At 45.5% G+C, this 13,708-nt stretch overlaps 1 protein-coding gene across 1 annotated transcript in view; it reads right to left on the bottom strand.

Annotated features, from left to right (window-relative positions):
- Positions 1-1,108, bottom strand: part of SPTBN1 (spectrin beta, non-erythrocytic 1) — a 964,524-nt gene extending 963,416 nt beyond the window's left edge. Inside the window, exon 1 of the mRNA XM_069608234.1 lies at positions 942-1,108. The gene's annotated coding sequence lies outside the window, so the exon portion shown is untranslated. The remainder of the gene's footprint in view (positions 1-941) is intronic.
- Between the last annotated feature and the right edge of the window lie 12,600 nt (positions 1,109-13,708).

Genomic DNA, 13,708 nt, shown 5'->3' with positions numbered 1-13,708 from the left:
CCCTGGGCTGAGGGTAAGCCAATGGGGGCGCTGGGGGTCTGCAGGCCATGCTGGTGCATTGTGCTGCTGCATCGTCCCCTGCATTGTGCCTGGTACTGCATCCGTATTTAATACGACAGTGGCTGCACTCCGCCTCAATGCCAGACATGGCCGTGTAAGAGCCCAGGTACTTCCCTACCCCGCCGTGCAACGGGGACACACACACTAGCAGCACCTGTTTATCGCTAGGACGCGATGGTGTTTTTCTACACAAACCTGTTGAGCGGTCGCTTTTCAGACCCTCGCCAAAAACACTCCACCAGCACAATCACGTTTGTAGGCTGCGCGCTACTAAAGGCGGGGGAGGGGGCACCAATGCAGGAGTGCATTGGCAGCAAAATAGCAGGCTGCGGAGGAGGGAGGATGCAGCAGGACCACGCCTGTGTGCATCTCTGCTGCACCGTTACATCCATTCCACGGCCGTGATCTCACCCCGTCACATCAGCAAACCCCAACTAACCCTCCTCACAGCCAACTCACCCGAGCGGGGGAGGCAGGGTGGGTCTATCTGCGGACTGTATCGCCCATTTTATACCCAGGCGCAGAAAGGCATGCAGATGGACAGCAGAAAAAATACCCCCCCCCCCTGCAGAGCACTATCCATGGGGGCGCACGAGGGAGTGAGTCTCATCCTGCCTGCTTGCTGAAGCCAGCTCCCCAGGCCCCCTCCCACACAGGAGCGTGCAGGAGCCCCCTGTGATAACCCCGAGCAATCCCCCCGCTATGTGGGGGTCCTTCCTCCAAACCACAACCCGCCCTATGGACGGAGCGACCCCCACAGAGGAGACCCATCCACCCCTCCATTCCAAGGGGCCTCCTCCAGCGTGTTGTTGGGAGCGGCCTCCTCCACGGATGGCCGTGATGGGGAGAGCAGCTCTTCGGGCCTCTTCGCTTTCCCTTACCTTGCCAGTGGGTCCCCGTGCGGGCTGGAGGGAGGGATTGCTGCCGGAGCTCGCAGGAGGGCGGCCGCTCGGCTCCGGGTAGAGATGAGAATGAGCCTTGGATGGAGGAGGAATCCGCAGCCTGCCGCCGCCCGCTCTCCAGCAACAGCTGCACTGATTCCTGCAGGAGGAGGGGAGGGCAGGGGAGGGCGGAGGAGGCTCCGCAGCGGCGCCTACAGGCCGAGCGCGTCGCTGCGCCTAGTGCCAGAGACGGCATGAACCTGAGCAGCCCCCACACCGAGGGACAGCGGCTGTACAGTTTCCTTTAGCCCCGGACAGATAAGAGCGACGCACACACCCTATCAGTTTTTGGGCCAGCCCATGGATGCACCACAGAGACGCAGCCCACCCAACAGCCTCTCCTTGCCAGTGAGCCTCAGTTATGAAGTAACATACTTGCTCTTCACTTCTAAACCATTGTGTGCGAGCTCACAATAAGGCATTCTCACCCATAGAAAGCTTCCCTGAGGTAATTTCCACAAGACATTACTTCAGACCACCATCAATCCATTAGATTACAGCGCACCCCCCTCTGTAAACACAAGATACAGAACAAAAACGCATATACCCGCAGACCACAACCCCGCCAACACTTGAATCCGGCTATTAACCAACATTCCACTAAACCATTGAATTAAGTCACCAAACAATCCTACATATACTATGTAAGTCTAACCTTAATTTCTGCTCTACACAGTGTCCACCCCCTTAATACTGTGTGACTTAAGTTGCCCAGATGACAACCCAACTCTCAGCCGTACCCCAGACCACGGTGTGTTGCTTGAACGCCTTAGCTCAGTGGACGGAATAGAGGGGATCCCTTGTTTTTCCAGTGGTTTTGGTCATTCCTTCACAACCACCAGCAAAGGTTCCAGCTTGGCCAATTCTGTTCCTCCCCAGTTGAGATGTGGCACAGATTAGTACCCTAGGGGTCCCCCTCCTGGTAACATCGATCTCACTCCCATGCCCGGCCTTCAGACATCATTGGCTTTCAGTATCATGCCTATTAATGTTTTAAATTTTTTATTGTTTATGGTTTTACAACCTTTACAATTATTCTTTCAAATCATACAGAACAAAAACAATATCTCGCATAATACACTTAAATCATCAACAAAAACAATATGCACATAGTAAAGCCAAAATAACATCTCAACATAATATAGTTTTTCAAAATACAGAACTATAAATTAAACATCAACATCACAGATAACAGAAAACATATCTTAATCGATACTTACAAATCACTATATCATAAATAAATAAAAAACACTTAAAATTCCATCCGTGCAACTTGACAGTCATATAAAATCGACAGTTCATTTCATATTTCCTTTAGTCTAATCACTTTTACTAAAACCAATAACATAAGCCCAAAAATCATATAAGAATTCTAACCTTGAGAAACGCTACCCAAGCTGGCATGAAGTTTGTATGGGTCACAACACTCTTATATGAATCGATCTTACTCTGAACATCTAGATTCTTCATCAGATAAAATTAGTAGCTTTTCAGACAATTTTCTTTCAAGAATTAGTAAAAAATGTGTTAGACAAATGATGAGGCTTTGATTTGTACCTGCCATACATCTTTGCCAAAGAGACTCTCTGCTTAGGCTAGATACTGTGTAGAGCTGTTTACCAAATATATGAGTTCTGGTGGATTCAAAATAAGAACAGTAGACTGTGAGATGTTTCAGTGTTTCAATGGTGCTATTCCTATTACAGAATCTGCATTGACCATTATTTGGTTTATTATTATACCGTTTCCACGACATCAATTTCTCTTTATTAAGTAACTGATTCAAGCTAAATCTCAAATAAGTCTTCCTCGCTTGATCACAAGGAAAGATGACCTGGTACTTAGGTCGATAGTCCCACTGCCTCGTAAATTTAGCAAATTCACGAAAGGATTGGTATTCATCATTAATTTTCTCGATCAACAGGCACCAATGGTATCTACAATATTTAAGTTTGCATGAAGGCAAACCCAGTACCAGATCATACTGAGTGATCATAGCGCTAGATAACAACTCCTCCATCTTGTTCCTAAATTTTAGAAAGGAGGGAGGGTCTCCTTTCTTTATCATATTTGCAAGATCTTCATAAAGGGAATCGTTAGGGGGAGCTAGCGTTTTCCCATAATGCATAAGTAGTCGCCAATGCCACTTCACCGATAATGGTAATAAGCCCAGCTCATGACACACAATAGCATTCGGGGTGGAATAAGCCAAGCCCAATACAGTTTTCAACATTTTACCTTGGATCACGTCAAGAGTTTGTTCCACATCATACAAGCATATATCTAGGGAATACAATAGAATTGGTTCGATCTTTTGTGCGTAAAATTTCATAGTAGGAATCATTGAGTATTTCCCCAATCGATGGTAAATCATTTTCATCTGCATTGTCAGCATTTTTGCTTTATTAGACAAAATTGTCTTCCACCCCTCACTGGAATATGAGCTTGCAAGATGATAGCCTAAATAGCGGATGGCAGTGGACCTAGGAATAGCAATACCATTCAGACCCCATGAGAATTTAATAGCTTTTTTTCGACCTTCAATGAACGTGACTATGAAGGATTTTTTGAGATTAATCTCTAGATTGTGGTTACTGGCAAAAGAATGAAACAATGGCAGTTTAGTCTGTAACCCAAAAGGGGTCATATCAAAAAATAACAAATCATCTGCAAAACTCAGCCAATTAATCACAATTGCCCCCTGTTTGACAGGAAAAATAATGGCATCATTCCATTGCTCGTCCAAATCTAATAAGTATACATTAAATAGGACCGCAGCAAGATTGCATCCCTGTTTGAGGCCGATTTCGGTGGGAATAATATCGGTAAATGCCCCATTTTTTGTCAAACAAATTCGATAGGTGGCTTGTTTATGGAGAGCAGCAATGATTGAAATGAGCTGAACCGGGAAACCATATTTAATCAATTTTGTCCATAGTAATTGTCTGATTACAGAATCGAATGCAGCAGTAAGATCCAGGGTCGCCATATATACCGGCCCTGCCTTATAAGATCTAGTCTGCTGGTATACATGAGCAATGATAGTTGCATTGAGTTGACAGCCCATATGACGGCGAAAACCAGTCTGATATTTCGATAAAAGGTTAAACTTTATGATATGCTGATTGATATGTTGGAGTAGTAGACTAGTAAAGATCTTAGCTGAAGCATCCATCAGCGCTATTGGCCTATAGTTCGCCGGTTGTAAAGCTCACCTGACTCCCACGGAGGCGCTGGCCTGGTTTGCGCTGCTTTGACCTCTTCTAAGGTCATGCGCAGGGTTCGGAAGATGGACTGGACCGGGCCCCCAAATCTGGCTTGTCTGGCTCGCAGAAGTATCCTTCTGTAGGCGAAAATAGGGGATTAACTGTCTGTGGGGTAATGCAATCAGCCTCCCACTTTCCCCTCTCACTCTCCTCGAGTAGCGTCTCACCTTAGGGTCTGGAAGGACAAGCTCTCCATCCTGCTTCTGATGCAGGGGTAGTTGGTATCCAGTTACTTCACTGGATTTTCGCATTGGTGAGAACCAAACTTGCTTGGCTTCCAGGTAAGTTTTTTGATAAAAGGTTCCCCTTGTGTCCATGCATTAATGTACTAATGCTAGTGTCTTTTTCCCCATAGGGGCCGGGGTACGGAATGCCGGGGAACAGGCACCGACCCGAGATGAGAGGTGAAATCCTTGTAGAAATCAGGTAAGCCTTTAATGAGCGTTTTTTGGTAATGTCTTTTCATTCGCTCATTAACGCTGATGTCTCTTTTTCCCCTTAGGGGCCGGGGTCCGGAAATGCCAGGATGCGGCGCGGACCCGAAATGGAGAGGGAATGCATCAACAGGTAAGTCTTAACATGGAGATTTAGCTTTCCTTATTCCCTTCTCTCTCTCACCTTTTGTTCTGGTCTTTTTCTCCCTAGGCGCTGGGGCGTGACTGCGAATCCGGATGATCGCTGCTGAACATGGAGGCGCCTTGTAAAGGTGAGTGGAATGCGGCGCTGCAGCGATCGACGCGATGAGCTTTTAAATAAAAGTCTTCCTTTTCAGGATTGTCGGCGAGATGTCTCCGGGATGCGGTTTTAGCAGGTAAGGACTTTTCCTTCTTCTGTTCTCTTCTTCTCTTCCTTTGCAGGTGATCCAGGATGCTGGCTGGCGTGGCAGAAGTCAGGATGCAGGAGCAGACACGGTGAGCGTCCAGCTGCTAGATGCAGAACAACGCGAAGCACGTGTGGCTGTTCGGGTGGGGTTTAACCTTGGAAGAAGTTCCAGGTATGTATCCTTCCTCCAATCAGGTATGTATCCTTCCCCGACCAGGCCCGGATGGTAAATTAGTCCCACAGGTAAAGTAGTTCCTTTCAGGCCTCAAGGAGGCCGGGATCCTGCAGCATGGTCTGCATCAGGTAAGTGCACCCAAGCTCTTCCATAATGAGCCTGGCGCCTATAGCGCCAGGACTGATGTCTTTTATGAGCCTGACGCCATAGGCGCCAGGACACTGTCCAAAGGGCCCCTATATGGGGTTGCTGGGTCCTTCCTTGGGGACTGGATGTCCGCTTTCGGGGACGCAGGGCTTGAACCGGCTCCCCGGGAGTGGGCATCATGACACCGGTTCATTCATTGGACCCTTTTTATAAATTGGGATGATATTGGCCGTACACCAAGAATTCGGAATGTAGCCCAAGGAATAAATAGCATCAAATTTTATTTTGAAGATTCTTGCCCACAAATCCGGGTTAAGTTTAATCAGGCAAGGAGGAATACCATCAGGACCTGGTGCTCGAGACTCTTTGCATTTCCTAATGATTGTAGTTATATATTCCATCGTCCATGGACAGCCCCAAACAGTAGGCCTAAATATTAAACTATCCCCATAGACACCAAAAGCAATTGGCTTGGTAAATTTAGCTCTGATGTACGCCGTCCAGACTACTGCAGATATTGCCGATTCTCCAATCGACTCAGCATTATCAAACAGGGTACGCCTAGTAGCCCACACCTGTCTGGTATTATTCTTTAAAAATAGAGTGATTAAATTCTGATTATCCATATTAATCAGTTCATGCCTCATCAATTGTAGTTGTCTTTTGTAGGTCGTGATGATATGAGCTTTGCTCTCATAAAATTCAATGGTAGTAGGATTACCCTTGCTAAATTGTCTGAGCAATTGGCGTTTCTCTTTCCTTAATGGTACTACTTTTGAATTAAACTGATGGCGATGCGAGATCGTAGGCTTAGCGGGCTTTGATTTCATCAAAAGTGCCATATGGAGTGCAACTCTTATGGAGTTCTGAATCTCAGCGATAACACACGAGATTCCACTAGACACATAACTCACAGTAATCAAGGTATCATTTTGAATTTTAGTGGTAACTTCATTACACCTACTAGAGGTCCACTTAATCGATGCTCCTACGCAATCAAATTCAATAGCAGTCAGCATAGGAATACTACCAAAATTTGTGATGTTCAATCTAAGCTTAGAATTCAAAGCTAAATGATCCTCCCTCCGTAGATTGTGAATTACTATTGGATCAATTAGTTGTAACAGCCCTGTTGATACAAAAATGTAGTCTATGAGTGACGAACAGTTCCCTCTTGCCCAAGTATACTTGTAGGTTCCCATTTCAAAAGGGACACTTTGTATGTCCCATGAGATAAGGAATTCCAACCATTTTAAACCATTAACATGAGATTTTTTTTTCCGATCATGCGTGGAATATTTCCCATTCTTATCTATCACCACACATGTGGAATTAAAATCACCACCAATTATTACATTCAAAGTTAATTTATGCATCAGTACCTGTTCAAAGATAAGGTTCAATCGATTGGTAATTGTTTCAAAAGACACTGTGACCTCATTCCAGTATAGATTAACGATCAAAAAATCTCGACACACTAGATCTCTGCATACAATTTCCACCACCAATAAAGCATCATCAGCCCACAAAATAGAGGATTCTAATCTTAGCTGCTTATCAATCAAAATAGCAAGGCCTCCAGCAGGGCGGCCTTGATCTCCTCTTACCACGGGCTGGTGATATGAATCGAACCCTTCTAAGACTACATCGCCCATGATCATAGTTTCCTGTATCAAACAGATCCCTGGGCGGCTGTCGCTAACTAATGACGCATTCCATGACCTCAAATTAGAGCTTCCACATGAGTTCCAAGAAAATACATTAATTACCCGGATTTTCATCCTATTTTCCTCCCATTTTTGTATGCAGGGCAGATGGAATCAACGCCCCCATACCCATCATACCTGTTAGGGAGGCTGCCAAGTTCATAAATTGCTTCAAAACCTCCTCATTAATCAGAGGTTGAGTACCTGCTAAGTTAGAGATCTGCGCGGGTTCCAGAACAATCGCAATGAAAATTTCTGCAAGTTCGCCGGTATTAAAGAGACAAGGATGTAATCCCAATAATTCCAGATCTTCTCATTGTGCCCAAATCAATCTTGTGATGATATGTGACTGATAGCCGCATATCATCTGCGTGGGATTATTGTGTGCCAAATGAACCCAGTCAATATCATTGCTTCTGATAGTACGTAAAGCTGGGATTTCTTGGAAAGCCTTCAGCATTGCAGAGCGATTTAGGCTCGTTTTTGCAGAGGTTACTTGCTTGCTTTCTCATCCCATAATAGATGGCATCTCGGGGGTTAGGGACATTACCTCTTTTTTTGCCATACGGTCATGAGAATAAAATTCAGAGTATACCTCATCAGTCCAGCTTTGGGCTTCTGATTTAGACCTATCCAAGCCCGTATTCACATTATTCTTGCCATACGACAAACCCAGCTCTTCAGCTATATCCCCATCATCAGTGACTAATTTAGATACAAATTCTTTGATGCCACTATTAGAAGGTCTCGCCTGGGGGGCGGCGAGTGATTAATCAATGACAGATCTTGGTCTGCCTGTCCATTTGTAAGTTACATCTTAGATTTGCTTAGAGTAGGTTTATTTGCAACTGTTTTTTTCATGGTTTTATTAGTCCCTGCAACCTTGATTTTATTAGAGGCCTTCTTCATATATAAAGCAGGAAAGAACTTTCTCAAGTCTGTTTGCTTTTGTTTGGGAGAACAATCGTGCTCTCGCTGAGCACTACCCCCAAGATCTCTTCCTGTGTGATTATTATCCTGCGACTTCCGTACGTCCGAAGGACTCTGTGTTACATCAATATTCAATAAGGCCCTTGACTCTTTATTAAGTTGCAATAGATCAATCCTCTCCTCTTCATGGGACAAGTTCTTGGAATCAACTTTTAGTGAGTCTAAAGTGTCTTTGGGTGAAATTTGACTATTCCTTGATTTTATGTTTTTTGCTTGATTGATCTTACGTTCAGTGGCTCTCAGCAGCATTTGTTTCTGTTTCCTTGACAAGACAGGTTCATAAACCTGTTCCTCAACCATTTTCGCTTTCAAAGTTCTCAAGTCCTGCTGACATAACTGTGCCTCATCTTCCAAGTCAATTAAATCAGTTAGTGCTGAAGGGCTATCTAAAAGTTCTTCTTTTTTAAGATTAGGTGTCGATGGCACCGGTGCGGCCATCACCTCAGCACTAGTCATCTGAGCACCCAACGGTTGTTCACTCGGACTGACCTTTGTTATACTGACTAGTATCTGTTGTATGGCCGCTGCATTAGCCAATACCATCTCAGTTAGCTGTTTGATTTCTGCTGCAGCTGACGTATCATTTTTGTTAGGATCACAAGCAGTGACTGCTGCAAAGGTAGTCACCGCACTGGGTCCCAATCGTGGGTCAGCTGGAATTTGGGAAGCTTTATTGCTCAATGGGGGGCTCGCGCTTTGTTTACCACTAGAGAGGACCGCAATGGCCTCACAAGTAAACAATAACCCCTCTATTCTGTTGACCTTTGTAAGAAGCTCTGTTAACATACTGTGTGAGTATCCAAGTTGGACGTGGGTATGGTCATGTCCTTTATCAAGTAGATTAAGGATCCTGGACAATACCGGAAACTCAGCTCCAATATCAGAGGACTCAATTAGGGTACGTTCTACTTCACCTTCTAGATCATTCAAGGTTAATTGTGGTTCAACAGGGGAAGGTACCATCACCGGAATAAATCCAGACTCCATAGGAATCACTTCAGGGGGAATTTCTACTTCTGAAGGTGAACTGGTCTCTGAACCTTTGAATTCCTTATTCAACTCATTATTAACAATTTGATCATCGAAAAAAGTGTGCACCTGGGCCTTCGTACGGAGTACTTCATCGGGATCAATATGCACATGTACATCCTCCATGCAGTACTTATTAGCTTTAATTGGGGTGGAGGGCCCTCTAGAAAAACGCATCCTCCTATCCAGCAGTGCCTCAATTGCTGGAGCAATAATAGAGACATCAGAGAATCTGGGTTTCGTGCTAGTGACACCCATTTTCATTAATAGGTCTCCACTCCGGTATTCTCCTAGGCCCGCACCCATGACCCCATTATCACAATCATGATTCATTGCTTTGAGCTTAAAGGTCTCTAATGTCGACTCAGAGTTGTTCTTGGGAATGCTTTCCACTGATATCTCATTTCTTAGGTCTTGTTCAGCCATCTCGGGTGGCGTTATTTGGCAGGTCATATCCCCATGGGTTTCTACACACACAGACATTCCCACCTTATTAGATAAGTTATTCTCCTCGCTCTCAGAATCCACCATTTCCTCATTACCTGCCTGTGTTCCCATGGGACCATTTACAACATTGCTCATATTAACGTGGATTTTTCGCCCGCTACGGAGACCATTCACCATGATAAATCAGCAAGCAGTTTGCACAATACCTAAATCTCAGTCAGCCAAATCAACCCACCTTACTTCCCAGCAGCCAGCCCACCGCACACCGTAGAGTGAACAGTTAACAGTACTTCATCGTACTACCCACGGTGCGCGCGCGAGTGCGCTGGCTGCTGGGAATAAGTAGGAGGTAGCCAGAGAAAATGGGCATCTCAATTCGCAAGGGCGGAGCCCAACCAAACAGTCCTTAAGTAAAAGGAGACTAAAGAAAGAAAACAACCATTCAATATGCTGGAGTTTCCGTCGGCATACACGCTGACTTAATGTTGTGAACACAGTGTACACGCGCTTCCCGCGTGTATGATGGAGACACCAAGCGTACACGCTATGCGCACACAGATAATTGAAAGTCACCTTTTTCAATGCCACTAGATCAGGCAATCCACGGTGTTCACTAAAAAGACTTCCTCCGGCCGAAATCTCAGTTTAGATCACGTAGCTTCGTATGAGCAAAGAATGCTCAATAACACTTCCAAGCAATTCCAGTCAGCACGGCACGCCAGTTAACAGTACTTCCTCGTACTTCCCACGGTGCGCGCGTGAGTGCGCTGGCTGCTGGGAATAAATAGGAGGTAGCCAGAGAAAATGGGCGTCTCAATTCGCAAGGGCGGAGCCCAACCAAACAGTCCTTAAGTAAAAGGAGACAAAAGAAAGAAAACAACCATTCAATATGCTGGAAGTTCCGTAGGCATACACGCTGACTTAATGTTGTGAACACAGTGTACACGCGCTTCCCGCGTGTACGATGGAAACACCAAGCGTACACGCTATGCGCACACAGATAATTGAAAGTCACCTTTTTCAATGCCACTAGATCAGGCAATCCACAGTGTTCACTAAAAAGACTTCCTCCGGCCGAAATGTCAGTTTAGATCACGTAGCTTCGTATGAGCAAAGAATGCTCAATAACACTTCCAAGCAATTCCAGTCAGCACGGCACGCCAGTTAACAGTACTTTCTCGTACTTCCCATGGTACGTCCGCGAGTGCGCTGGCTGCTGGGAATAAGTAGGAGGTAGCCAGAGAAAATGGGCATCTCAATTCGCAAGGGCAGAGCCCAACCAAACAGTCCTTTTTCAATGCCACTAGATCAGGCAATCCACGGTGTTCACTAAAAAGACTTCCGCCGGCCGAAATGTCAGTTTAGATCACGTAGCTTCGAATGAGCAAAGAATGCTCAATAACACTTCCAAGCAATTCCAGTCAGCACGGCACGCCAGTTAACAGTACTTCCTCGTACTTCCCACGGTGCGCGCATACAGCTGGCACGCACTTCAAAGGCATCCAGGGCCATCTCAACAGTTTTTGGGGCCCGGTGCACTGACAGAATTGGGGCTCTCTCCTGAAACCCAAACCCCTGCTCTCACCCCCCCCAAAACCCTTGTCCCCCCACCCACAAAACCCATTTGTCCCCCCAATCTGCAAAATAAAGGGATTACATACCTCTAGTCAAATTCAACAGATACTCGTATAGGCCTTGAATCGATAATCTATTTGTTAATAACGTATAAACATGACATCTTCCCCTGAAGTGGCGAGGGCAGGAGCCCTTCTCCCTCCTCATGCCGTTGCCGGAATCTCTTGAAATCAATTGCCTGATGACCATCGTGCTACTGGTACTCTGATGAGCACCACTACATCGAAGATCGCCAAGTTCACCGTGCGCTGATGAAGTAATCACAGCCATCACGATAAAAGAAACGGTGAGCCCACATTGACACCGAAGACACCTGCATCTCCCATAGTTGCTGTAATCCTTTTGCCAGGAAACGAGTGCTTACCGTACGTTGCCCTTTTGAATTTCACGGCCCCCTGATCCCAAAATGGCCAGCGCCATGTAAACCCCATACTTAGGCTGTTGATCAGTTGCCTAGCAAGTGAGCCCTACTTCTAGCTAATCAATACCGTCGGCAGGCGGAAGCCGGCACACCAAACAAGGCCACAGAAAAAGGCCCCATCTGCACTCTGGGCAGACCAGATACATCTTCCCCCGAAGTGGAGAGGGCAGGAGCATGTGTAACATATTGTTTGGTCAGCATTACTTGCCTAACCTCTGCTCTCACATCTAGCTGCTCATACAACGTGTACAACCTACTACTGTCTGAATATTCGGAACTGTCTGAAATCTGTCACACGCATTTTAGCGCTCTTCATTAGCACTCCAAACTCTTATGCAGGTTTATGGTTTGGGTTTCTGCATGCAGTAAATTTACCCATATCGTACGTCCAAACGTTATCTCACATAGCGCTAGTCCACTTTAGAGTTCCCTGGCTAGGCCATACCAATAACTCTAGTCTAAGATCTACAATGACTACAGACTATCTTCTCTGTGACCATGCACACAGGTTCTGATTGATATTGTTTAATGTGCATTTGATAACACTGTCTACTTACTAGCCATGTATGTGAATTAGATTATGTTTGCTCTCAAAATGCCTCATTTTACACTAGACTAACGTTTCTGTGTGCCAGTACTCTGATTCACTTTACAACCTTGTCGTGCATAAGATTTTATCTGTACCAACATGTTCCAATAGATGCAAAAATAACGTTTACATGTGTTAGCTCTCTGACCTAGATGGTACCCTTTTTTTGAACATTGATTACCTCTATATTGGCTGACTGCCTCACCAGTGTCTTCAATTGGCCCCCCTAGAACACAACCATGCATGTTGTCATCTACACTTTGCTAAGACTCCTGCTAGCTGTCTCGGACAACAGTATTTCTGCCTTTGATGTAGATACCCCTCCTCTTGAGAGCCAGACTGCACCCTGCAAGCCGTGGGCTCCAATTAAGAACCCCAAGCCTATCATGGCCTCCCTTTCCACCCGACCCCCCTGGATCAAGCCTATGACATTCCTGCCTCTTCTTAGGCTAATGACTCAGCTCCCTACCATTGAACCTACCAAATTCCTGTCCAATTAAATTTGGAAACGAATTATCGCAATATAGGTGTATCCCCTTCTGCGGGGCCCACTGCACCCTAACTCCGAACCAATGGATTACAGCTTTTATTATCAATCCTATACAGCGCTTACCATGCTCTATCCCAGCAATAAATGACAGGCTTGGGTTGAGAATTAACAAAACCTACGCACTGCCCACCAGCCCCGTCACATACCTAAACTAAAAAAGCAGTCCCAGAAATGGTCCAAACCTAAGGTTAACAAACTCAAGAAAAAAAATCCTGATCAGAGGAATGTCACCCCTGATGCCAACCCTGTTAGTAACAGATCCCCGCAGATCAAAGGTGCTATAATCAATGCTAGATTTATGGTAGCCCATGCTGTTGACATTGCTGATATCTAAATAACTTGAATTCCTAGCTATAACAGAGACTTGGCTCCATGCATCTGTTGGTCCCTCCCTGTCACTAGCTACCCCTGACAAATACACTATCCTGAGACTTGATAGAGAATCCTCTAAAGGAGGCGGCATCGCCTTCATTGCCAGATCAAGTTTGGGACTTAGAGCCTCCACACATCATTCTGTCACATCATGCAAAGTGTTGTCAGTGAAACTTCCACTTACTAACTCCCGCACCCTCACTACAAATTTGCTTTATAGACCTCCTGGCCCTATTGGATCATTCGAGGAAGGCATCATAACTTTATTATCTGAACATACTAAACCTACTTCACAATTGCTAGTGTTAGGAGATTTCAATCTTGGTCTCAATGACCCAAAAGATCAGCACGCCTTGACACTGATGAACTCCCTCACTGAATTAAGCTTTGCGCAAAGGGTCAACCATCCCACTCACATTAAATGCAAAACCCTGACTGGGTAGCCGACTTTAATTGCGAGACAGTAATAACTTCTATCGAACCCTACGCATGGACAGACCACTATTTACTGACCTTTACCAGCCAAGACAGCCTACCACCATTCAGGTCAAACCTACT

This window comes from Ambystoma mexicanum, chromosome 4q, assembly GCF_040938575.1.
Source record: "Ambystoma mexicanum isolate Mex_15411 chromosome 4q, UKY_AmexF1_1, whole genome shotgun sequence".
Taxonomy (NCBI): domain Eukaryota; kingdom Metazoa; phylum Chordata; class Amphibia; order Caudata; family Ambystomatidae; genus Ambystoma; species Ambystoma mexicanum.
Note: the sequence above shows the minus strand (reverse complement) of the source record. Positions and strands in the feature narration are given on the sequence as shown.